Source organism: Zosterops lateralis (assembly GCF_965231275.1).
Source record: "Zosterops lateralis genome assembly, chromosome: 9".
Taxonomy (NCBI): Eukaryota; Metazoa; Chordata; class Aves; order Passeriformes; family Zosteropidae; genus Zosterops; species Zosterops lateralis.
Window position 1 is genome coordinate 24,258,922 of NC_139769.1, and position 23,504 is coordinate 24,282,425.

At 46.7% G+C, this 23,504-nt stretch overlaps 1 protein-coding gene across 1 annotated transcript in view; it reads left to right on the forward strand.

The window, feature by feature from the left end:
- Positions 1–9,148: 9,148 nt before the first annotated feature.
- The window catches only part of LOC310912911 (uncharacterized protein C1orf21), a 112,828-nt gene continuing 98,472 nt past the window's right edge, over positions 9,149–23,504 (forward strand). Inside the window, exon 1 of the mRNA XM_083867894.1 lies at positions 9,149–9,178. The gene's annotated coding sequence lies outside the window, so the exon portion shown is untranslated. The remainder of the gene's footprint in view (positions 9,179–23,504) is intronic.

Below are 23,504 nucleotides of genomic sequence, written 5' to 3' on the forward strand. Positions count from 1 at the left end.
AAGGTGGTTGCAGAGATGAGTCAAGTAGTCTCATTCCCCTGCTGCTGGGATGCATGTTAGGACATTTAGGAGCCTGATTTGGTCCTCATTGAAATGAAAGCAGAAAAACAATCATCCTCTGCTTTTTTGATAACTGGGATGTGCTCAGTCTCTTAGTTACTCTGCTTTTTCCTTCATTTAACTGCTCCACCACCAGCTGAAGTCACACATGTGGGTGTCTGCTAAAAGAGTACAAATAGGTAAGGCTTTTTCCTCCACCTTCTGCACATTAAATGAACTCATGAAATATGAGGTCCTGCTCATCCAGACACCTCAAAGCCTGACATGGAGTAGGCCATCCTAAGGGAGATGTTTGAGGACAGACTGACACCCACTAAGACACCAAAGGCCACGGCCACTGCTGACAGATGCCTTTAGACCCCATGTTTTCAGCTAGTCCTTACACTTCAGATTTATTCAGGCTTTTCACACCACTCAAACATATCTGGGGAAGGGAGGTTCACGAGGAACTATGAGAAAGATTTTGAACAAAGCTGATGGGACAGTGTTCTTCCATTTGTGAAAGGCTTTGCTGGACAGACACTGGGTACTGAGAACTGCCTTCCCCTTTTTGGTCAAGAGCAGGAGTCACAAATACCACAAGCTGTAGGTTTAGGTTTGCTCCACACCTTTGGAATGCCAACAGCAGCTCACAGAGGTGAGCACAGCCCCAAGGCCACCAAGGAAGGAAATAACACTGTGCATTTCCTTACCATAGTTGTGCAAAGGTGGGAAATCACCCTTTACCAATGCATGGATGATGAAAATAAAGGGGTTTTAGAAGCCAGATGAAGTGGTCCACCTCTGAACATTAGCAGAGACTTGTTTAATGATCTTTAAAGTGTTTTCTTCTATTTTGTTCTTTAGCATGGCACCTGGTTCTCTGAGTCACAGTGAGCTCCAGAGACTGGCAGTTCTTTCCCTCTCTAAAAAGCACACACACAGAGAGAGACTCAAAACAAACAACAAAGCAGTAACAGATGTTTGCATGGTCTCAGATGTAGCACACTGTAAAAAATGACACTGCCACAGCCCTTGGAGGCAGGTTAATATTTAGTTTGGCTTACAGTCTCCTCAGACTCCCAGGGCAAGAGCAACCTTAGGGGAGATGCCTCCATACTTTTGAAGCCTGAAGCACCCCATCCCAGCAGCAGCAGACTGCAGATGCTGCTGGAGCTGATGCAGAAAGGTTGCAGCTTTCCTTTCTTCTCCTGTAGCACTGTCATCTCTTACCCCCACTCAGAAAAAGCTGCATTATCTCTATGTTTAGCTGAGTCACCGGGGTGGGTATTAATACATAGTCATGTGCCCAACTCCTGCCTCTGCTGTGCCTCAGCAACTTCGGGGAGTGGCTAGTGACCCTCAGCTGGTTTTGTTAACATGGACTGTCCCAGGTTCAGACTGTGGAGGAAATGTCTCTCTCTTTTATTCTTAAGGTCAGATTCCCTTCCTGTCCCCATGGTCACTGGTGACTGACATTCTCCTGGGTGTCCACTGTCTTTTTGCCATAAAAAGCACCATTTGACCCACAGGCAGACTTGTATCTCTCCTCCTTGCTGAGATTTGTTTTCTAAAGGGGGTGACAGGAGACTGGCACCCTACTCAATCCATTTGGGATCCTGCACAGTGATTAAAAAAACCAGTAGATTTTCTGTGCAGTTCTTCAGAGACAGGTTGTACAAAAGCAGACTCAGGGAGGGTTGGGCAAGATGTTCAGCCTTCTCCCCATCATCCTGTGAGCCTGTCCTGGCTTTCCCCTCACCTCTCCTTATTGTTCAGGTACAGAAGAAGCTGTTGAGAAGACCCCACTTCACAGAGGTCTTTGGACTGTGAAAAAAAAAGAAATATAGTTGAATTTTGTGATAAAAAATAACACAGAACTGCATATTGCTACTGCTCTTCATTGGTTTGAGAGTGGCCAGAATGTTTTCATACCATTTTAAACCAAAAAGCCTCTCTACAGGCTCTCACTGGGATGTATACATTTTTGAACCGAATCTGAATTTCTAGGTCTATAATAGTCTCCATTGTCCAGATATTATGATGGAAAGCACATTTTTTCATTCTGATTAAATGTGCATAAATAACACCCAAACAATATGTTATATATTAACACATTTCAATGGAAACACTTATTCTGACTTGTCCCCAAACCAGCTAACCTTACCTGGAATGAACTCCTAAGTGCTTTACAACTTTAAATCACCTTCAGTTTCTATTATGACTTTGTGGAGGACTTGCCTGTAATGCCTCCTATTGCTATCCCAGATCCTCTCTCTGTGTCTAACCTATGGAGATGATTAAGACAAAACTGCTGGTGATACTGTCCCTGCCTTTTTGTAAGGAACATCCTTCTTTCTATTAACGTTTTCCTTCTTCCTCACAGAGAGAACCTTTTGAGCAGCCTAGGGAGCAAGAGAGTTTGTTTTGATAATGAACTGAAAACCCTTTTTTCAGTAGGTACTGCTGAAGTGGGAGCATTTTCACAGATCTGCAAGTTGAAAATGACAAGGAAAAAGGACAGATAGACACTAAAAGCATAGGAGAGAAAGAAAGGCAAGACTTTTGATATGTTTATTGAGAGGAAGCTCCCAAAAATGATGAGGAAATTATTGTCTCCCTAAACACCATCAAATTGAACCCAAAGGAGGATTTACCTTACATGGCCTAGACATCAGTTACCAGTTATCCCAACAAAACACAAGGCTCTGGAAGGTCATTCATTTCATCTCAACACAAACCAGCCTTTGGAGGTCCTTGTTTCCCTTCACTGACTCTGAAGGATCCATGGAGGACTTGCTGCAGCACGGATATCTGACTCGGAGATGTCAGGAGAAGGCAGGCAAACCCTAACCCACAGCTCTGTATCATCACCTATATGTAAAAGCTATGATGAAAATGCATTTGTGATTAATCACATATCCTTACAAGTTGTGAAATTCCATGTAATAGTTCCCTTATGAGCCATAAGACACACTTCCTCTCGGCTTAATGTTTTCTGTGAAGGTGCGCAGCAACAATTGCTCCAGAAGAGCTCAGTGTTAACTCAAGTTACAGTTTCTAAGGGAATCATAACTTTGCCTTGATTTGAATGCAGTTAAATTCCCTGCCATAATAGCATCATAATGAAAAGAATGTTTTTCCTTTATTTCCTCAGTTTGGAAATTAAAAGAGAATAACACACATTGGTGCGCAAGGAAATCGACCTTCAATTCCATACAGACAGCAGCGCTCTCAAGTCAGTGTGTTCTCCTTTCTGGTATGAAAAGGCATGCAGGAAAACCCAAATATAGATTTCTTTTTAATGCCCACTTCCAGTGCATGAAAAGGGGGAAGTTGTGCCAGCAATTAGAACATGGACTTAGCCATGGCTTGTAGCTTTTCTTCTCAGCCCACTCTGGGCTTTAGGCTACTTACTGAATCCCTGTTTGCCTGCCTGAGATGTTGAGACCTGAGATTTGATCTGATAAAAGCCGTGTACAGGTTTAAGTTTGCACATGGCACACAGTCCCTTGCTGTGATGCTGATAAATGCCCTGGGTAGAGCACAAATGATGACTTCACCCATGTCAGTTCTACTGCTCAAAGCCATCCTTCAACTAGTTATAAACTTAGAATGTTGCTTGTTGGTTTTTTACTTGTTTGGGGGTTTTTTTGTGCATAAAAGAAATGAAAAAAATCCCCAAAGTCTTCATTAGTGTTATATTCACCAGTTTTTACTTTATGTTCTTGCAAGCAGTGTTTTTATGGGCCCCTGATGGACTGATTTACATAAAATTTAACAGTGTTTATCTCCTAATGTAGGAGATACGGTTGAGATCTTATCACAACAAGTAAACTGCTTTCATTGCATTCTAGCCCCCTGCCAAAGAGCCATTACATGGCCACTCTCACCTCCTATCACACCAACTCAACCCTTCCTCAAATAACCAACAGCAAAGTGCAGCATCCCTGTAGGAAGGATGGCTTCCCAGTAACCCTTCCCACTGGAGCCAAGGCCTCAGCAGGTTCCCTTGAGGCATTTGCCACAGAGGCACATCCACATGGATGTGGTCTGTGATCACCAGCAGCCTGTAGGGGTTAGTAGTGCAGAGCCCAAAGCAGTGCTGTACAGAGGGTGTCTGGGTGGGGCAGGTTCTCTTTTTGTCACTTAAAACTCTAACTTCAAACTAGGCTTTAACTTAAAGCCGTGTGTATTCCTGAGGGAGGGGAGGAGTGGGAGTGGTTCTGTGCTTTGCAAACACCTGTGCCAGAGAACAAATCACCAGTGAGCAGTGTCCCTCCCAAAAGGAGACGCCCACCTTTCCCTGGGAGGAGGTAGAACAGCTCACACAAGTGTTCTCTGTATAATTTAGTGCCAGAGTGAGCTGTGTTAAAGCATAAGAGGCCTAAAGAGAAAGTGATGCAAGCCTAGCTGGTACTGAGAAACAAAAGTGCAGCCTAAAAGAAAATGGTCTTTGCTTTTTTGGTGCTAACTCAGTAACGAGCATAACTCAGCCTGTGCTTTGGATCCAATTCTGCACCTTGAGAGCCAGAGGGACCTTTTGCTGGTGACCTGAACAGGACCACAGTACCCAATCCTCACCACTCCTTCCCTGGGTTTTCAGACCATATATTGTCTGTTTAGAGAAGTGGCATAATAAAAAGGGGGAGAGGTTCTGTCAAACTGGACCTTCAGGCACACAAATAAAAGTCGATCTTGGGAGTTGAATCTGATGATCCTTGTGGGCTCCTTCCAACTCAGGGTATAGCATGATTCTGTGATTCTGTGATCTTTGCTGATTTATCTTATTATAGCACAGGCACATGGGCTATGAGTCCAGTCCCAGCACGAAACACACCCCAGGCTAAAACCCCAGTGTACTCACTTTGGCAGTATCTGTGCTGCATCCAAATGTTCAGCAGCTCACAATTAAAGTTCCTGTTTATTCTTTCCTCTCTCAGCCCTTGCCTGAAATTAACAGACAGCTTTGCTAAACTGTTAATCTTGGAATTAGGACTTCAGGTTTGGATGCTCTGCCACAGAAATTTTCTTCTTGTTTACACAGCTTCCAAAATGTGGGTGGTTTATTGGAGGGTTTATCTGTGTTGTCTTATCTTTCCTAATTGCAAGCTCAGATATAAAGAGAATAATTGAATCTGCAGAGTAAATAAACAAGCAGTCCACACAGAACTGGGATCAGTAAAGATGATCTGAAAATTCCCAGGTGTATCTGTAGGTTTCTCCTACAGCTGGGCTTGCTTTGTGTCCCAGAGTTTTAATGTAGGCCCTGTTCTGTGATGACGAAGTTGTGAAACAGAAAACTCTGGAGAATTATGCAGCGTTAAGTGACGCAGAATAATCTTTGACTCTTTTAAAATATTTCATTCTCCTCTTTGCCCTCTGAACAGGTGTAGTGCTGGGTGAGGTGAATGAGAGCAGTTCCTACTTCCAAGGGCATTATTTATTCAGAGATAATTATTTATTGGTTAAAATGCATTCTCTTATATGCCCAGAATTTGCAATCCGTTTTTTTTCTGTATTGCAGATTAACATCCATTTCCATTTTAATAATGACAGTGAATGCAACAAGCGGGGCCAGACTGTGCAAAACAAATGTCTGCTAATTTGTAGTCTTTTAAATATGTAAAGCTAGTCTTTGATGTTAATACACCATTAAAAAGGAGCTGGGAAGTTCACACGTCTGTTCCTGAGTCGCTTGTCAAGCAGCAGAACAGCTCAAAGAGCAGCTTGTTGGTTTGCAGCATCAAACTCCCCTCAACAACTTTGGCATCCTGTAAAAAAAATTTGGTACCTGACATCTTAAAATTTTATAGAACCTGCAAAATCCATGGGAGGAAGCTGCACCTGCAGGGCTTGTGCCTTTCTGTGCCCTTTCTCCTTTCTCCAGCAGCACCAGCAGTGTGGTCCACGTGAGCCTGACTCTGATTCTCCAGCAGTCCTTGGGGATGGAGGAATAGCTACATCACCCTGGCAGAGTCCATACATAGGGACCATATATTCCAACCCCAGGGATTATGTTTACAAGAGTCTTTGAATATCAGCACAGTTAGGAAATAGTTCAGTGTTTTGGGACTACAGTACTTAAAGGGAAAATGAATTTGTCACAGTGGAATTTACTTTAGCCAGGATTCTTAAACTGTTCCTGGCAGCAGCTTGTGCAGCATTTTAGTTTTTCTTCTGAACTCCTGTTAATTGGGAAAAATGTGCAGCAATTTCACTTATTCTTCTACAAGGTGAGCCCTGGCTGCTCTCATTTCTCCCATTTTTGAAGAGAAGAGCTTCACTGACGTATCAGGAAATCATCAGTGCCTTTCAGAAAATAAAACCAGGTAACTTAGGCATTTGAAACAGTTTTCAGCTTGAAACACAGACAGTTGTGCTGACAGTAGCTACCTGATCCAAGTAATGGTCTATTTTTCACCCATAACAAGTAGGACACAGGTACAATACAGATACTTTTGGCAGAGACAAGTGAACTATGTTCCCATTTTTAGGGGAAGACAGAGAGACCCTCATTAGCATTGCTGTATTGATATAACTGAGCAACATGTGAGGCATGCACACTCTGATTACACTGCAGTGCTGTGATGAAAGCCAATTTATTTCCCCCTCATAAATAAGCCAAATTGGTGTTTCTACACCACTATTTTACTTGCTCTCTTAAGAGGCTTGTTCTTTTCTTTTGGCACAGAGGTGGAGCTGCTTTCAAAAGAAGACAACCAGGTACAAGTCATTGCCTTTCTATACTCAATTATATCCTTATCTTTCCTCTTTCCAAGAGTTTTGAGGGGCTTACTATTATAAAAATAATGATAATTTTATCTTTGCAAGTATTTGCCACGGGCTACTTTTAGTCCTTGACTCTTCCAGATCCAAGTCAATTCATTCCCACAGCAGCAGGAGAACTGAAGCAGGAAAGCCAATTTCTGTTCTCATGTACAAAAAAGTCAGGATGAAATTTGTCCCCTTCTTGCAGGAACAACCCCCACCACTTGGTTTTGATATTAAACCCATAATTTATTTGTGAGTTAATAAAATGATAGCTGGTTTGAGCTTCACGAGGCAGGGAAAGAGCAACAGGCACAGCTGATGGGCACTACTCTTAGTACCAAAATTGTCCTAGATATCAGAAATTGTTTACACTGTTTATAACTTCTCAGCTTCTAAAAATAACTCTCCAGTATGCACTGTCTCATCTCAGAAATGAGTAAAACAAACACCAGAAATCAGGGAAATTACTATTTTCTGCTTTTAGACATAGCGTCAACGACATGAGAGCGGCAGACAAAAACTCCATCAACAAATTCGTACATAAGGAAATGGATTTGCATGTAAATAATTATTATGAATGTTAACTAGCTGCACACATCGTTAGGAAAACATCAGGGAGGTTTGTTTGTGGAGGCTAAACAAAATATGTTTGCTTCATGCTGTTTTTTCGTGGTCATTTTTGTTGGAAGCACAGTTTATAGAGGCATAACAATCATGTAGGTTTCACTGTAAAAGCACCAAACAGTATGAGGCTCTCTGCAGAAAAACAAAGTTGGCCAAACTTCAGAGTTATCAACCTAAAGTTGAAAATATTCCCTCTTCTGGAATGTCTTGATGTTGTTTATGTGCACCTTCCTGGTAGTGATTTCCAGTGTAGCGAAAAATAATTAATTGCTAGGAAGTTGAAGGTAGAGATTACTTCAAATGGGTCCTTGCCAAGGATTTGGCAAACAAACTGTTATTTATTTCAACATTTTCATCATTGTGAAGGAAAAATGTTCTTAGATGAAAACTTATCTGCCTGGATTACTGGATGATACTAAAACTGTAAGTGATGAAAAGGATGTAGGCTTGCTGGAGTCTTTCTAGCTCACATGGTGGCATTTCCTGGCAGGAACAGTCTGAGACAGCTTTTATACCCCAGTCTTCAAAGAGGCCTCACCTCCATCTCCAGTTTTTCAGTTGTTTTCATGACAAGCTCTGCCTCTGTGAACAGAAAAACACATGTTTCCAGTGAAAATTTGGGTGCACAGTCATAGAGCTGATAGGCATTGCATTCCTGGGAAAACAACTTCCATGCTAAGGATGAGGAGCACTCTGCTGTCCCCCTGCTGAGTGGGACATGGACACCAAAGGCACAGGGGGCTGTGAGATCCACATAAATATCTCAAGGCAGGTGCCAAGAGGGTGGTGCCAGACTCTTTTTGGTGGTGCTCAGTGACAGGACAAGGAGCAATGGACAAAAACTAAAACACAACAAGTTTAACAACATAGAGGCATGGAAGATCCAGAGCCGAAGGACCCACATGGTCATCCAGTCCAGCTGCTGACCCTGCCCTGACACCCCAACAATCCCACCCTGTGCCTCCCTGGGAGTGTTGTCCAAACCCTCCTGGAGCTCTGGCAGCCTTGAGGCCGTGCCCATTCCCTGGGGAGCCTGGGCAGTGCCAGCACCCTCTGGGGAAGAACCTTTCCTGAGATCCAACCTGACCCTGCCCTGGCACAGCTCCAGCCATTCCCTGGGTTCTGGTCCTGTCACAGGGAGCAGAGACTGGAGCTGTCCCTCCCCTTCCATTGGGAAGAACTTCTTCTCGTGGAGGGGGCAGAGCCCTAAACAGCTGCCCAGGGAAGGTGTGGAGTGTCCAGCTGTGAAATATCCCAAACCCACCGTGTCCCCCGCTCCGGGTGACCCTGCCCCGGTGAGGGCTCGGCCCGCATCATCTCCAGAGCTCCCTCCGAACCCACCGGTTCCATGATCCTGTGTTTGTGCATCTGTGACCTCACCGGGCGCCTCCCTGCTCAGAGCCCCCGCCAGCGACACCGGGACCCGTGTGCGGGGTGAGCGGTGCCGTACCCCGGCTGTGTGTGCGGATGAGCGGTGCCGTATCCCCACACCCCGCACCCCTCAGGGCCCGCGGGCGGGCGGCTCCTCCCCGGCGGTGACGGCCCCGGGCCCGCCCCGCCCGCCCGGCCCCGCCCCGCCCGCTCCCCGAGAGGCCGCTCGGCTCCGCTCCGCTCCTCTCCCTGCCGCCGCTCCTCCTCACCGCTCTTCACCGCTGCTCACCGCCCGGAGCCGCCGCCGCCCGCCCCTCTCCGCTCCGGCCCGGCCCGGCCCGGGGGAGCCGCCGCCAGCGCGGCCGCCGAGGTGAGCACCGGGGGAGCCTCCCCATCCTCCGCAGGGCCGCTCCCGCCGCCGCTTCCCCGCTTCCCTTCCCCTTCCCTCGTTCCTCGTACCGCGGCCCCCCTGGCCGCCGGCCGGGCGGTGTTTTATTCACGGCCGGGGGCTTTGTGCGGCGGGCCCGGGGAATGGCTGCGGGGGCTCGGGCCGAGCGAGCCCTGCCCGCCGCTCTCGGGGGTTTGTGTGTGCAGCCCCACGTCGAGATCTCTATCTATTTATCTTTATGCTCTGTCTCGGTGTTGGGCAGCCCCGTACTGCAGCACTTACACCACCGCCGAGTTAACTGTAGATGTCAGGCTGGGCTCGCTCCGGGGGATGGCAGAGCGGCAATAACGCACAGAAATGGGAACTGGGCGCGGGCAGAGCGTGGTGGGGACGGGCAGCCCCAGGGGGCGCGGGCAGGGCCAGAGGAGCCGCTCGGTCCCGGTGCGGGACCCTGCCCTGGGGACGCTGCCCTGGGGACGCTGCCCTGGGGACCCTGCCCTGGGGACCCTGCCGCGGGGACCCTGCCCTGGGGACGCTGCCCTGGGGACGCTGCCCTGGGGACGCTGCCCTGGGGACGCTGCCCTGGGGACCCTGCCGCGGGGACCCTGCCCTGGGGACCCTGCCCTGGGGACCCTGCCGTGGGGACCCTGCCGTGGGGACCCTGCCGCGGGGACCCTGCCGTGGGGACCCTGCCGCGGGGACCCTGCCCTGGGGACCCTGCCGCGGGGACCCTGCCCTGGGGACCCTGCCGTGGGGACCCTGCCGCGGGGACCCTGCCCTGGGGACCCTGCCGCGGGGACCCTGCCCTGGGGACCCTGCCCTGGGGACCCTGCCCTGGGGACCCTGCCGCGGGGACCCTGCCCTGGGGACCCTGCCCTGGGGACCCTGCCCTGGGGACCCTGCCGCGGGGACCCTGCCGTGGGGACACTGCCGTGGGGACCCTGCCGCGGGGACCCTGCCGCGGGGACCCTGCCGTGGGGACCCTGCCGTGGGGACACTGCCGTGGGGACAGTGCCCTGGGGACACTGCCGTGGGGACCCTGCCGTAGGGACCCTGCCGTGGGGACCCTGCCGTGGGGACAGTGCCCTGGGGACACTGCCGTGGGGACACTGCCGTGGGGACCCTGCCCCGGAGCATCATCTGCGGGGAGCTGCGGGCTCGGAGCAGCAGATATTTATGCCCGGAGCAGAGATACCTGGCTGGTTTTGCCTTACAAAGGTACTCAGGCGTGTTTTGGTTAGAGAGCCGGCCGATGCCTGTCTGGTCCGCCAGCTGTGCCATAAGGCAGCCTCCTCGGGTACCAGCGGTGCACAGGAGGAGCTCTGTTGTGTGCTGGGGAGGCTGGCTGTGATCAATAGGCAGCGTCATGCCAGCTCCCGATACCGCCTCTCCATGTCTCCCAGGCTGATCATGGAGCAGGGAACTAAAGCTGAGAGATGCTGAGACACGTCCGTCACCTCGTTCAGCTCCCCATTCGCCTGCCCTTCGCTCTCCCTGTGCCCTGGTTGGTTGGATTTCAATGGGAAAATTCTGGTTCTGAGCCTATTCGAAGAAATCCGTGTGTTTTGGTTTAGCTTGCCTAACTTGCTGTTTAATGATAGCTGTGAGGCTGAAGATCCCCGTGCCCAGGGTCTGGGGTATTTGCCCTTCTGTGCAAGTGAAGTTAACCAATACTGCTTGATGCTGTTTAACCTTGTATTATCTTAGGTGTCCTATGATGAGGCAGCTTGATTTGTTTAAGGCTTTGTGATGATGCAATGTAATAATAATTATAAATCTTCTAATTGTCTGAAGAATCTTTAAATACTACTCTGTCTTGGGAGGTACTTCATGTGTGTTTGTTCTCGAGAGGTGCAGGCATGGATGAGCTGGGTTTGATATTAATCATCTTCATTTTGGGGTGGGAGGGTGGGAGCAGCTTGGCACAGTTGCTTTAAGTTGTAATTTATGGGTGTGATGTCATGTGCTAGATAAGCTTTCATAGGATCTGCCATGTAAATTATGGCCTTTGTTTATATACGTGCAATTACATGTTTTGAAAATCCACGTTTGCTTGCGAGCCTGCGCCCGAGCCGTGAGCGAGATCCAGCAGGATGTGCTTTGGTTGCGCAGTGGAGCTCAGTGCTTGGGAACGTTTTGCTTTGCCTTGTGCTCACAGCCTGCTCCAGGTGCCAGCGTGCTCCGTGGCATCCGCATCCTGTGATGTGTGTGGTGCTTGGCTGCCAAAGCAGTGGCCAGGTGCTTTGTTTATTTCCTTCTCTCTCCGTGATCGGGTTTGTTCTGTTATTTTCAGAAGAAGCGGGGTGCTGAAATGACTGATTTCGACTAATGTGTGCCGGAGAGAGCAGCTTGGTTATTTCGGGCTGCTGTGGTTTGTTATGCAATCAGATTAACAAAGGTTGAAATGATCATTCAGCTTTGGGTAAACATGATCTATAGAGCAGCGTGGATTAGGGCAGCTGTTTGCATCAGGCAGATCTGCTGCACTTGGCATGTTGCAAATATCGGATGGAAACACAATGAGTGGACACGGTAATGTACTAAATACATTTTTAGCAATCTCTTTGGGATTATGATGTACTTACTATCGATTGTCTGCGCTCCAGGAGCTTCTGCAGCGCCTTGGGTGCTGCCTGCACGCATGGGCAAACTTACTTTCAGCTTCATTTAGTTGACAATCCAAGGCCTGGTCGAACATCTCTGTGCACAGCCAGGGTGCCTGGGGTGCTGTGCAGGCTCTGGGCTGCTGCAGTCCAGGGGTTGGGTCAAGCAAGATGACCAGTGCTCAACTGGACACTTCCTAAATTAAACAAAACCCACAATTCCAGCCACGTTTGCTGGAGCTGGCAGCCCCTCAACCGGTCCATTATTAGTTGGCTGTTTCTCGTGGTCGTTGTGGAGAGGTAGCATTGCTGCAGGAGAGGTTTCCAGGGCTTGTCTCCCTGGACCTGCTCAGGGAGAAGGTGATGGCACATGGGCCACGCTGCCAAGGTTGGTGCAGGCATTGCTGCCGTGCTGGAGGGGACACCCCACCGTGAGAGACAGAGCTGAGGGGAAGGGGCAGGCTGGGATGTGGGGGAGTATCTGGAGAGGGAGATGTTGGCCAGCCTGGCCCTCTCCATGTGTGTGCAGTGCCTCACTGGGATCCCCAGTTTGCAGCTGCACTGAGGTGGGGTCACCCTGCAGCTCTAGGAGTGCATCTTGTTCTCAAAATACAGGATGTGATGGCATCAAGTGTTTGGGGGAAAGGAGGAATAAGCAACTCCTGCAGACAGTTTTCCAGAGGCCTTTGTTTTGGTGTGGAGCCCGAGCCTTCCAATCTTTTTCTCATTCAGGGAAAGGTTGAGACCTTCGAGGTTGCTGCTTTTCAATCCTCTAGCAGGGGGTGGAACAGGACTACGTTTTGAACACATGTTCAAAAATACTCTGGACAGAGGTTATTATTATTGTTGTTATTTATTTTCTTGCTAACTGTGTTTAATTCTATATAAGCAGATATGTAATTGCAAAGGGATTTCACAGGCACTTGCAAATGTCTATCACTGTGCTACTGTCTGCTCTGTGTGCTGTATAACATTTGTGATAAATGTACACAAGCACATTTTGGGCACACATTTGGAATCTAAAAAGGTACTTCAGGGAATAGGTAGTATTACCTATCTACAGTATTAAGGCTGTGTTGTTGTAGGATTTTCAGAGGAGGCAATGTGGAATGTGATATGCAATCAGTCTTGTTAAGACTATTTCTTTTACTGGTATGAGTTTACCTCTGCTCTGATTTATTAACAGGTTGGTGTCTTGTCATCTTCAATCTTGTGAATGAAGTAAGAGCAATCATTCTGTGTCAGATTAGAGGTCTGTCAAGCTCGGTAGCTCTTCTGATGAGACCACTCCCAGGTGCACAGAAAAACTGGAACAGTGAAGTTCTCCTCCTGGTAAACCCTTGTAGCAGTCACCACTCTAAGGGACCTTTGGGCTGGCAGGTTCCAGGGAGGCTTCTGTGTTTAATAGCTGCTGATGGATTGTCTTAGCTAAAAAATGTTTTAATTAGTTTTGAAAAACTTCATGGCATTAGTGTTCACAGCCTCCTGTGCTGGTGAACTTCTAGTATAATTGTCCAGTCTGAAAAGGATTTTTTTTTTCATTTTACAGTTTGCCATTTGAAGTGATTTTATCTGAATTCTAGAAGAATATATTTCTTTTTAGGTTTTTACACAGAAGTGAACTATGTGTGGGGATGCTAAGTGATCTTAGAAGGTACATGAAGGTAACTACTTTATATTTGCAGTGAGGTACAATCCCAGCCTTGTTTACAGTCTCCTTTCATGCACAGGTACCATTATGGCTGTCATATTTAGGTGACTGTGTGCAAAAAAAAGTTCAAATACAAGAAGTGATTTCTGCACCTGTGCATCCTGCACATAGATTGGGGTGAGTCTTGATTCAGAAACACTGAGCTGACAAAAGAGTTGCTGCAAGCCAGGGAGCAACTTCAGCAACGTTGATGGAAGATGTACCAAAGTAAATCCTAGTGAGGGATCTGGTGCAACATTTTAAAGGATGCATAAGAATGCAGAGAACAGAATTTAAAAGTTGTATTAAAGAGCTTGAAGTTATGTAATACAGATTCTTGTAAGTGCTGCATGATGCAGAAAAAGCAGTAACTCAGTCCCTGAACTGTTCTATAGGTTGGCTTCTACCACACCATCCTTGACCATGTCAGGAATAGATGGGTGGTAACAAAGTTGTGGTTTAAGTTCTACTTTTTCTTTCTGTGGCAGGGAAGCAAGATCCTTTGGCTGTGAATTGACCTACAGTATTTGCTTTTGTGCTGGTGGTTCAGAAGTCTGGGTTACAGGAGCCCTCTGGGTCACAGACTTATGGATACTGGTGGTAAAGCTCTGTTCGGTTTATTAAAAGAAGCTCTTCAGAGGTTGGTAATTTATTATCGGAATTATACAATCCAAGAGTATCCTCAGCTGGAAAGGACCCATGAGGATCATTGAGTCCAACCCTGCCCTGCACAGACACCCCACCAATCCCACCCTGTGCATCCCTGGGAGCATTGTCCAAATGCTCCTGCAGCTCTGGCAGCCTTGGGGCTGTGCCCATTTCCTGGGGAGCCTGGGCAGTGCCCTTATTGTGGCGGCTTCTGAAATCCTGTTGATTAAAAATGAGTAGAATTTTCATGTTTTTAAAGCAAATAGAAATTCTTCATTTTGTCATTTTTACTAGGATTCCACCCTTAAGCCTGTAAACTTATGATTAAAGTGGGTGGAATTTCAGCCTGATGGTTTACGGGTGGGATAATAGTAGAGACTGACCAGACAAACAAACATTTTGTTTTAAAAAGAGAGGCTTGCATAATGATGCTATACACAACAACAGTATATATATGGATAAGATCTCTGGGACAGTGTTAATCCAACAGCATCCCTTGTCTGCTATTGCTTGCTTCTGGAGTGAAGAGATGCCAGTGCCAAGTGATTTAAGTGGAGTATTGATCCAGTCCTGAGCAGACTTTAGGCAGGCTCTGGGTTAGAAGTTTGCAGAAACAGGTTTTTAAACCATTGTGAGCTCCTAATTTGTTATCTGAGTAAGATAAAACCATTCTTCCTCTTTTTTTTTTTGTGTAGCCTTGTCTGTCTCCTTGTGTTTTGAATTGTTTACAGAGATTCATGTCTTAATGTGTGGCATGTGCTTAGGAAATCTGAGGCCCTATTTTGGACAATAAAAAAAACAAACCAGTGAACATGGCTGAAAGCATCAGGATGGGATCAGAGGCTTTCCTCTTGCTGTGGAAGTGGCCTCAGTTTCTTCTCCTTCTGTCTCTGAATCTTTAAGAGAAAAGCACAGACTTTATCTTCAAGTTTGGAAAAAAGATAAAGAGCAAGTTGACTTGAAATATGTATTTAATAGGGAAAAATTCCTAGGATCTATATATACAGGTGGGCATTTTCCCAAAAGTATGTTAGGTGTTGAGGCCATAAAAATGTTGCTGCTAACCAAAATTCTAGCCCTGAATGTATCTATAAATACCATAGCCTCACCCCTTTGGCTCTGTGAAATTATATGTAGCTGGAATAATTTCATACATCAGGACATAAAAGGACCTTGGTGAACTTGTGCTTTTATAATAAACAAGGAAAAGTTTATCTAGGTTGCCCAGTTTATTCACACAAAGACAGCTCTTTACTCGGGGAGGGGGAGGTACTTACCTCTTAGACTTTCCTCCTTAGGATTTTTATCTCATCCTGTCCCAAGATTTTATTAATAAAAGCAAAACAACTTTAATGTTTATGCATTTGGGCAGACAGAGCTCTGCGTTTTGGAGTCATGGCTAATTAGATTTGTGGAGCCTGTGCAGTTTTGGATGTTGGGCAGGGAGACTGTTTTTGCAGGAAGATGCAGAGGAAGGAACACATTGCTCGTATTCCCTTTTTTGCAGTGGCAGCAGCATTTTCCATGCCCTGTGCACGTCCATGATGTTGGTGTGCTGCTCCTGGGGAAGCAGGCTTGTTGAAGTTCACCTTTGTGTTCGGAGCATTCCTTTCAAATTGCTATTCAGTAAAGGTCTGAGTAGCAGACATTTGCACTTCTCCAGTGGAAAACAGTCTGAGGGAAGAATCGGCTGGTAAACCAAAACAAACGCTGTCTTTCTAAGGGCTGGCAGTGGGCTGTCAGCCCATTTCTGCTTCAACTTTGAGGGATGACTAAGATGTTTCTGTGTTCTGGCAATATCCACTTTGGATGCTGCTGCTTAATTTAATCTTCAGGCCTGCTCGCCCTGGCTGCATGCTGAAGGGAGCGCGGCTGCCGTGCAGTAAATGCACAGACTGAGCGTGCAGGAGCTGCTCTTTTGTTAGCCATGTCTGTGCCCGGCTCCAGGGCTTCTCTGAGCTGGGTATTGCAGGCTGTGGTTTGGGCTGCTGGGCATGGCCAGCCGTGTGATGCTGAAGGACAGGCTGCTGCTCCTCTCCTCCAGTGCAGCCGTCTCTCTTATATATGTGCGTGCAGTAGTTGTGGTGTGGTGGATGCCCGGAGGCTCAGCTTTCCCTTCCGAGCCTTCATTTCTGCAGGAATCTGAAATAGCAGAGCTGAAGCTGCTGAATAAGCCAGACTGAATCCAGGGGAGCAGATCTGGCTCAGAAATGTGGAGAGGAGAAACTCCTGCGAGTGCTTCAGGGAATTGTTTGATTAGTGGGTGAAAGGAAAGCCAGACAGGGTTTTCTAATTTCGTCTCTGTTCTTTTTACCACTCAAAGGTCTAATGGATATAATTGTTTTTTCTTGTGATTTATGTTTTTAAATTGCTCCCTAGTTTTCAGGTGTGGGAGTCTATCAGCCAGGGCTACTGAAATTAAAATCAAAACCTTGTGATAAACAAGCTCCTGAGATGATCTCTGTTTAACATTAAGAGGGAATATTCTTTCTGCTTTGGTCATGCCGGATAAGGTGTATCTTTGAGATTAAAAAGTCCTGATGCTCATGGGAGGAGGAGAATGCTTTCTTTTGTCTCCAGCATTGCAGCAGAGATGCTAATTAAGCACCAAACAAATTGGATTTGGGCAAGTTTGCCTTGCTATGGCAGTGAAAATGTTTTGTTTGGGAGAGCTGCGCAAATTACACCCACAGGCGTTCACGCAGAGATAAGTCAGCCCCTGGCTGCCCCAAATCTTCCTGCTTCAGTCCGCAGAAGTGTTCTGGAGAAGCTTTGGGAATGGCAGAGTCAGTGAGCATGTTCTGGAGCAGATTGTGCACAGGCACAGCCCTGAGCAAAGACGTCACAGTGAGGAGTGACTGTGATCCCAGCACAGAGAGGCTCTGTCAGCAGGACGGGGGTATTGGGGTGGGCAGCTCCAAAGGGGGGGATGCTTCTGGCCTTGGACTCCGAGCTGCATTTTCCTGTAGCTCACCATTCTGCATCTTTGGCATTTTGGCAACAGAAAGACTGTTTTCTGAAAAATCAAACCTTTAAACATGGAGTAAGAGACCTCAGGCTTAGTAACAACATTTAGGAGAATGATAAATGCTCAGCCTTGTGAAGCTGCATTTAGTTGTGCATTTATTTGGGGATTTTTTACAAGCATAATGGAAAATTATGCACTCGACTCTTCTCAGAGTTGCTATGGGATTCAGGGGACCTAATTGCCTTAAGACTATGAAAATCCCAGGCTTTGCCATGTAATTTTTGTTTGCCTTTACGCTTCTGTGCTAGTCTCTGAGCCTTCTTTCATCCACAGCAAATGCTTGGGTGCTGCAACAGAAATAGTTTAAAAGCCAATGATTAGAGAGAAAAAGAGCTGGAGCTTCTTAGATGTCTGGGGACTGGAGGAAGTAGGATTAATCTGGCATTAAGGCAGAAATTTGTGAGAGAAGCTCAGCCAAGTGAGTGGCTGGAGAGAAGGGGGATTCATGAAGTCAAAGTCACTTCTTCAGCCAAAGGGGGATGAGGCCGATACATTGCTGACAGGGTGTTTTGCCTGGCCTCTCCCACAGACTCTGGGTAGCTGTCACATACTTTCTCTGCAATTGCCTGGCATTCTGAGAGATCATGCCTTAAAAAAAGACTCTCAGAGTGAGCAGCTTTCCAGAAGGTCATTGGAAATTTAATGCTACAGTGTAATGAGGTTTCTGAGTTACCTGTAACACAAATAACAGTGCTGACGAGTTGCTTTTCAATTATTAATTCTTGTACAGTAAGTTGTTGGCCATTAAGATGGGTTGTCTATGCAAAGCGGTTCCATAAAATGCAAATTATTAGCTTCTATGTGGGTCAGAAAACATTGCATACTTGGTGTAACTCTTGTAGTTAAATAGACTCCTTTGCTAAGCAAATAATTTAAGCACTGGTTACTCTCAGCATTGTCAAAAACATACATGAGTTCTTGCTGAGTGTAAATAAAAAGGTTTCAGGTTTAAATGATGACTGCAGGATTTGGCTTAAAAGCTATTTTTGGGCCATGGGCACAGCCCAAAGCCAGGGGATGTATGTGACTCTTCTGCTCCTGGGATGGCGTCAGGATGGAGGATGACTAAGTCACCCCTGCAGCTTCCTCGTTGCTCCAGGAAGGTGGTGATTTATTGCAGCTCTGTGTCAGCGGCACGTCGCCGTCCACCCGCGCTGATTCAGCCGCCCAGCTTAGCTGGGAGTCAGGGATGTGCCCCGGGTCCCTCCCAGCGCCTTCCCACCCAGCAGCTGCCGGGGCTGGAAACACCAGGGGCATCGCCCTTCCTGCCCCGTGCCCAAGCCAGCCAGGCCAGGAGTCCTTGTGGATACTCGGGATTGGGATGGAGTTCTTGCCGAGTCAGGGAGGATTGGCTGGGCAGAGCCTCAGGGCTTTGGGCTTCTGGAGGTGCTGAGGTTGAAGCAATAGCAAATGTGGCAGAATCAGCACATAGTGATGTTGCTGCTTGGTGAAAAATTGGTCCAAACCCTTCCAGGCCCTGCCCTGGCTTTTCTTTGTAAGCAGAACAGGTTGGGCAGCAGCACAAGACTAGGGAGACTACACAAAACAAGGGGGAGTTCACTGAAGATGTTCATTAAGTGTAACCCGTCAAGGGCTCCTGTTTTTCTGGGACTTACAAGACCTTTGGTGTGTGAGGACAGATTTCTTTGCTCCCCTTGTGATGAGTAAGGCAAGTAGTTGTTTTACTGCTGCCTTTTCTCTCTTGCTTGCCCTCCAAAAGAAAGCCCAAGGTGCAAACCCACACCAGTCTAAAGAGCTGATTTTGAAATAAAACACTTCATTTCATGTACAGGAATGATCTGGCTGTGATGGAGGCTGATGACAGTGCTTTCTTCCTCTCTTCTCTTCCATTCTGCTCACCCAAAAGCTGCTGCTGTCCTGAAAAAGCATGTGAAGAACCCACTTGCTTGCTCTTGTCGTCACAGCCCTTATCTCTTTAGTGGAGAGTAAATAACCAGGATAATTGTGTTTCTGTGTGTTTGTGCCCTAAGCCAAATGCAGAAGAAACAACTCTTTTCTGGGGCATTTTTGCATCATCCTGTGCTTTGAAAAGGCACAAACAAGGCTGTTGTTGGCTATAATCAGCATCAGCTGCCTCCTGAGGAATCCTCTCACCAAGCAGGAGGCAGGTTTTGATGCAGTCCTGGTCAGAGGCAGAGGGGGGAGATCCCAGGTGAATTAACCATGCCATAAGGATAAGGAAATTATCCTCCCAAATCTCTGGGCTTTCCTAGCATATGGAGTCAGCTCTGCTTTTGATCTTGGCTCTTACTGAATATCCTCAGGAATAAAAATTGCAAGGAAGAGTGGAGGCAGCCCTGAGAAATTCTGGATTTCTGTTTTGTGGTTGCTACCTGGTAAACGGCGCTGTCCTGTTTGCTGATGGATTCTTTTAATGGGTAAATTGGTGACCTCTCTGCTTTTTTAAGTGTTCAATTTCCCGTTCTTCTTTTCCTTGTCTATAATTTTCCATTCCTTACCTGCTGCCCATCTCCCCTGACATGTCATGAGCATGCCTGAATTTTTGTGTTGAAATGGTTTTACTGCTTTCAAAATACTAAGTGTGACTGGGTGTAAAAATGAAAGTAGCACGTGAACTTCGTGAAATCAAACTCTCTGAGCTAGCATCCATACCCATGAGGTTTTTCCCAAGTGCAGACCAAGGTAAGATGGTAATTGTGAGAATGCTGACCAATGCTGAGGGAGAAAAACCCCAGCACTGGAGGAGTGCAGGGACATTTCTGCATCATCAGACTGCAGGACTGGTTTTGGGCCTTGATTTAAATGTCAAAGGAGTGATGGGAAGCAGAAGATGAGAGTGACTTTGGTCCTTAAGGCAGAGTATGCCTGTTGGTGGTAGGGGTTGGAAGCTGTCTGCAGTCTCCAGTTCCTTGTTCCTACCTGGTCATTAGCCACCAGATTGAGTAGGCTGAGGATTTGAGGTGCTCTAGGACTAAGTTTAAAACTGATGGAAATTACAGTAGGCTCAGGGGCAGTGCCTTAGACCTTCAGTTGTTTGCAGTTACCTGGAAACGTAGGAGTGCTGTGTGCATCTGTCTTTGGCAGTTCCCCTGGTTTCTGTCCTGTTTGCTGCTTTGTTTTAGGGAATATTGGGGGAAAAAGAGAACAAGCATGCACTGGTAAAATGGTTTCAAAGCCTGTGATATAAAGAGGAGAAAATGTATGTGCTTCCAGATATTGCTGGAATCGGAGAAAAATGACATGGAGTAGGGAATGGTGCACTGGGATGGGAGACCACAATTCTTTTTTCTAGGGGGATGTGGAGCTCCTGTGATGGGAGCTGCCCATCCAGGCTCTCTGCAGCCACAACAGTGTATTTGTTGTAAGACTCTCAGCTTGTTCTGTGCTTTTCTATCACAGAAATAAGAACTGGTTCTTTTTCTCGCTTTCGGAGTGGTCCTTTTGGGTTTTTTTTTTTAATCCAGAGTGAAATCTGGATTATTTTTCAAAATCCTTTGATCGACTTAAACCTCAGTATCTTAATTCTCTTCTCATAACAAATTTGCTTGTCAAATACTATTCTTAAGTTCAGAATTACGACAGAGGGTAATTCTCTGCTGTCTTGCTGTCTGTGACAAGTACTAATGCCCAGAGTGCAGTCCTGGGGCTGGGGTGTGTGTCCCTATTTCCTGATGTTTTCCAAAGCTTCACCTCCGCAGGGCGAAGGCAGTGCTGATGGACTGCAGGGGTGTATTGCTAATAACTGTAAACAACAATTCTGACTCATTGCTCATGGAAGACAAGTACAATCAAATATTGTGGCTATGTTAATTTGTTTGCAAATAGGAAAATTTGTGCAAATGTCATTGCAGATGAGGTTTAGCACATGTCTTTCTGGTTGTGCTCTTTAGAAGGTGTATGGCTCCCCTGCACATGTGGCATTTGGTTGTCCTCCTACTTCAGCTCCCCACGACCTTTCTACAGTCCCTACCTACCTCATTCAGACCGGATTCTTTAGGTACCTTGGGCTTAGCATGAGTTAAAAATTAACTTCTGGGAAGAAGTTCAGAGTTATGGTTGGCCACCATGATGCCCAGCAAAGGAGGTACTCACAGATGTTCATAGCATGGCCTGTGTTGGAAGGCGCCTTGAAGATTGCACCATTCCAACCCCTGGAACGGCAGGAACACCTTCCACTAGACCAGGTTGCTCCAAGCCTCGCCCAGCCTGGCCTTGGGTATTTCATGTTGACTGACTCTTCATTGTGGGGTAAAGGCAGAGCCTGAACACGTTGCGTTGGGGTTGTCACCATCCAGAGCTGGTGTCAATGACCACATAGAGAGTGGGAGTATAATGTTCATAAATGTAATAATCAAGGAGGTGGCAAGGTGGAGGGCTGAGATGGAATGTGAAGAGCTAAACTGATGACACGAGGGTGGAAATGTGGGCAGGAGAAACTGAGGCACGGCCTAGCAAAACCAAAAGGAGGCACTTGCTGTTGGAAAGGAGATTGTGTAAGGGCACAGGTGTGCTTTACATTGCAGTCTCAAGGTGTATGGTCAGAGATAGAAATGATCAAATGCTTCCTTCTCCTGTCTTTCATGAGGTGTGTGTTATGAATAAAAACTCTCAGAGTGAGTGCTCAGGGCCAGAGCTGATTTTTGTAGGCTGCCATGGCTTTATGTTGCTTTTCTTCATAGTGCACCCTTCTCTTCTAGTGGGTGACAGACATACAGCTGGGCTGGATCCAGACAGAAAATTTGTCACTTGAATCATGCTGAACAACACCATTAGGTATGGGCAAGACAGAAGAGGAAAGATTCAGTCAGGGTTTTTCTTTAATTCTGAAATATTAAAGATCAGCCAAAAAGCTTGTAAATATTCCAGTTGTGAACTGCAGTGATTCTGCTTAATGCTCTTTACTGATCTTCCTGTCATCTCTTCCAGGGGGAAATGTAAATATTCCACTTAGGAGCAATATTTCTTTTGATCTCTGGCTGCGCCCCTTATTTGTTCCCTAAACCCTCTCTCTTTCTACCACAAACCACTTAGATAATTGGTGTTACAGCAAAATAATCACCACTTGCATTAGTTCCCTGATTCTCAGTGGTGCTGATTTGTATTCTGGGATTTGATTGCAAGACAGACAAGTAGATAAGTAAGTAAAAAGCAAAGCAACAGCAACAAGAAAAAAAAGAAATTGTATTTGATTAAAATCCATTTTACTATGGCACCTGAACTGTAGCTAATCAAATGTTTTTGGGGGAGAAGTGAGGGTATGGGTGAAGTTTAATGGATGAGCCTTTGCTTATTAAACTTGGGATGGGACTTGACTGAATAAATCAGTCTCATTGTGGCATGGGTACACTGCTGGGTAAGAGGGAGTGCTAGCACTGGCTGTGGGGACACAGTGATTTGTGATTCCAGTAGCTTTGGCTGGTTAAAGGGCCTGCTCTGTAGATGGAGGCTTGTTGATATTTCTGTTCTGTGTCCCCACCCGTGCTGTGTGGTGTTGCAGTGACCTGCAAAAGCCAGAGCAGCACGAATTTCCACGCAGCTTCATGTTGCCACTTGTGCTGGCACATGGGATGTTTTACAGGAGAGGTCCTGGCAGGACACCAAGGAACAAGAGCTGGCTTGTCAGCAGAGGTAATGGAGGGAAGGCACAGGGCTGGTGCAGCATGGCCTCATGTCCAGGATAAAGAGCTCCAGTGCTGGTTTTGGGCAGGGAAGCTCCTGTGTGTGGTATCTGCAAAGTCTTAGGCAACATAAAGTTGTTCCATGGGGGTCTTCTTTATTGGTTTAAAATTTTACGGCATTTCTAAAAAGCTCTTAAATTCCTGGTTAATTTTGCTTCCAAGTAAAAAGGATGTTCTTATGGAGTTTCCTCTCGCCATCACTAACACCATTTCCCATTTCCTCTTCTTAAATTTCCCCTCACCACATTACCAGTTTTGTTATGCCAGTGCAAGGAAACCCCGGATAAGATCAGGTGCTGTTCTGGAAAGTGCAGTCGTGCCTTTCAGCAAGGAGATTGGTTTTCCAAAGCTCACAAGGTGGAGAAGAGGGAAGGAACAAGGAAATGGACAGGAGAGCCCAACAGCCCTGGTGGTCAGTCCATGTTGACTTGCTGCGTTGCACTTCCTACAACTTTAATTGCTCTTTGAAGAGAAAAGAGTAGCCCCTGGACTTGAGTTGGGGTAGGAGAGTGTTACTACATGATGGTTTCTGTATTCCTACACTGTTTCCAATGTATCTGCCTTTGATTTCTCTGGGGTGCAGGATTAAATGGACTTCATGCACCAGATGTAGTTGTTGGGAATAACTGCATTGTCAGCTCATCTTTAAAGTCTTGGGTGGGCTTGTGGGGTCTGTGTA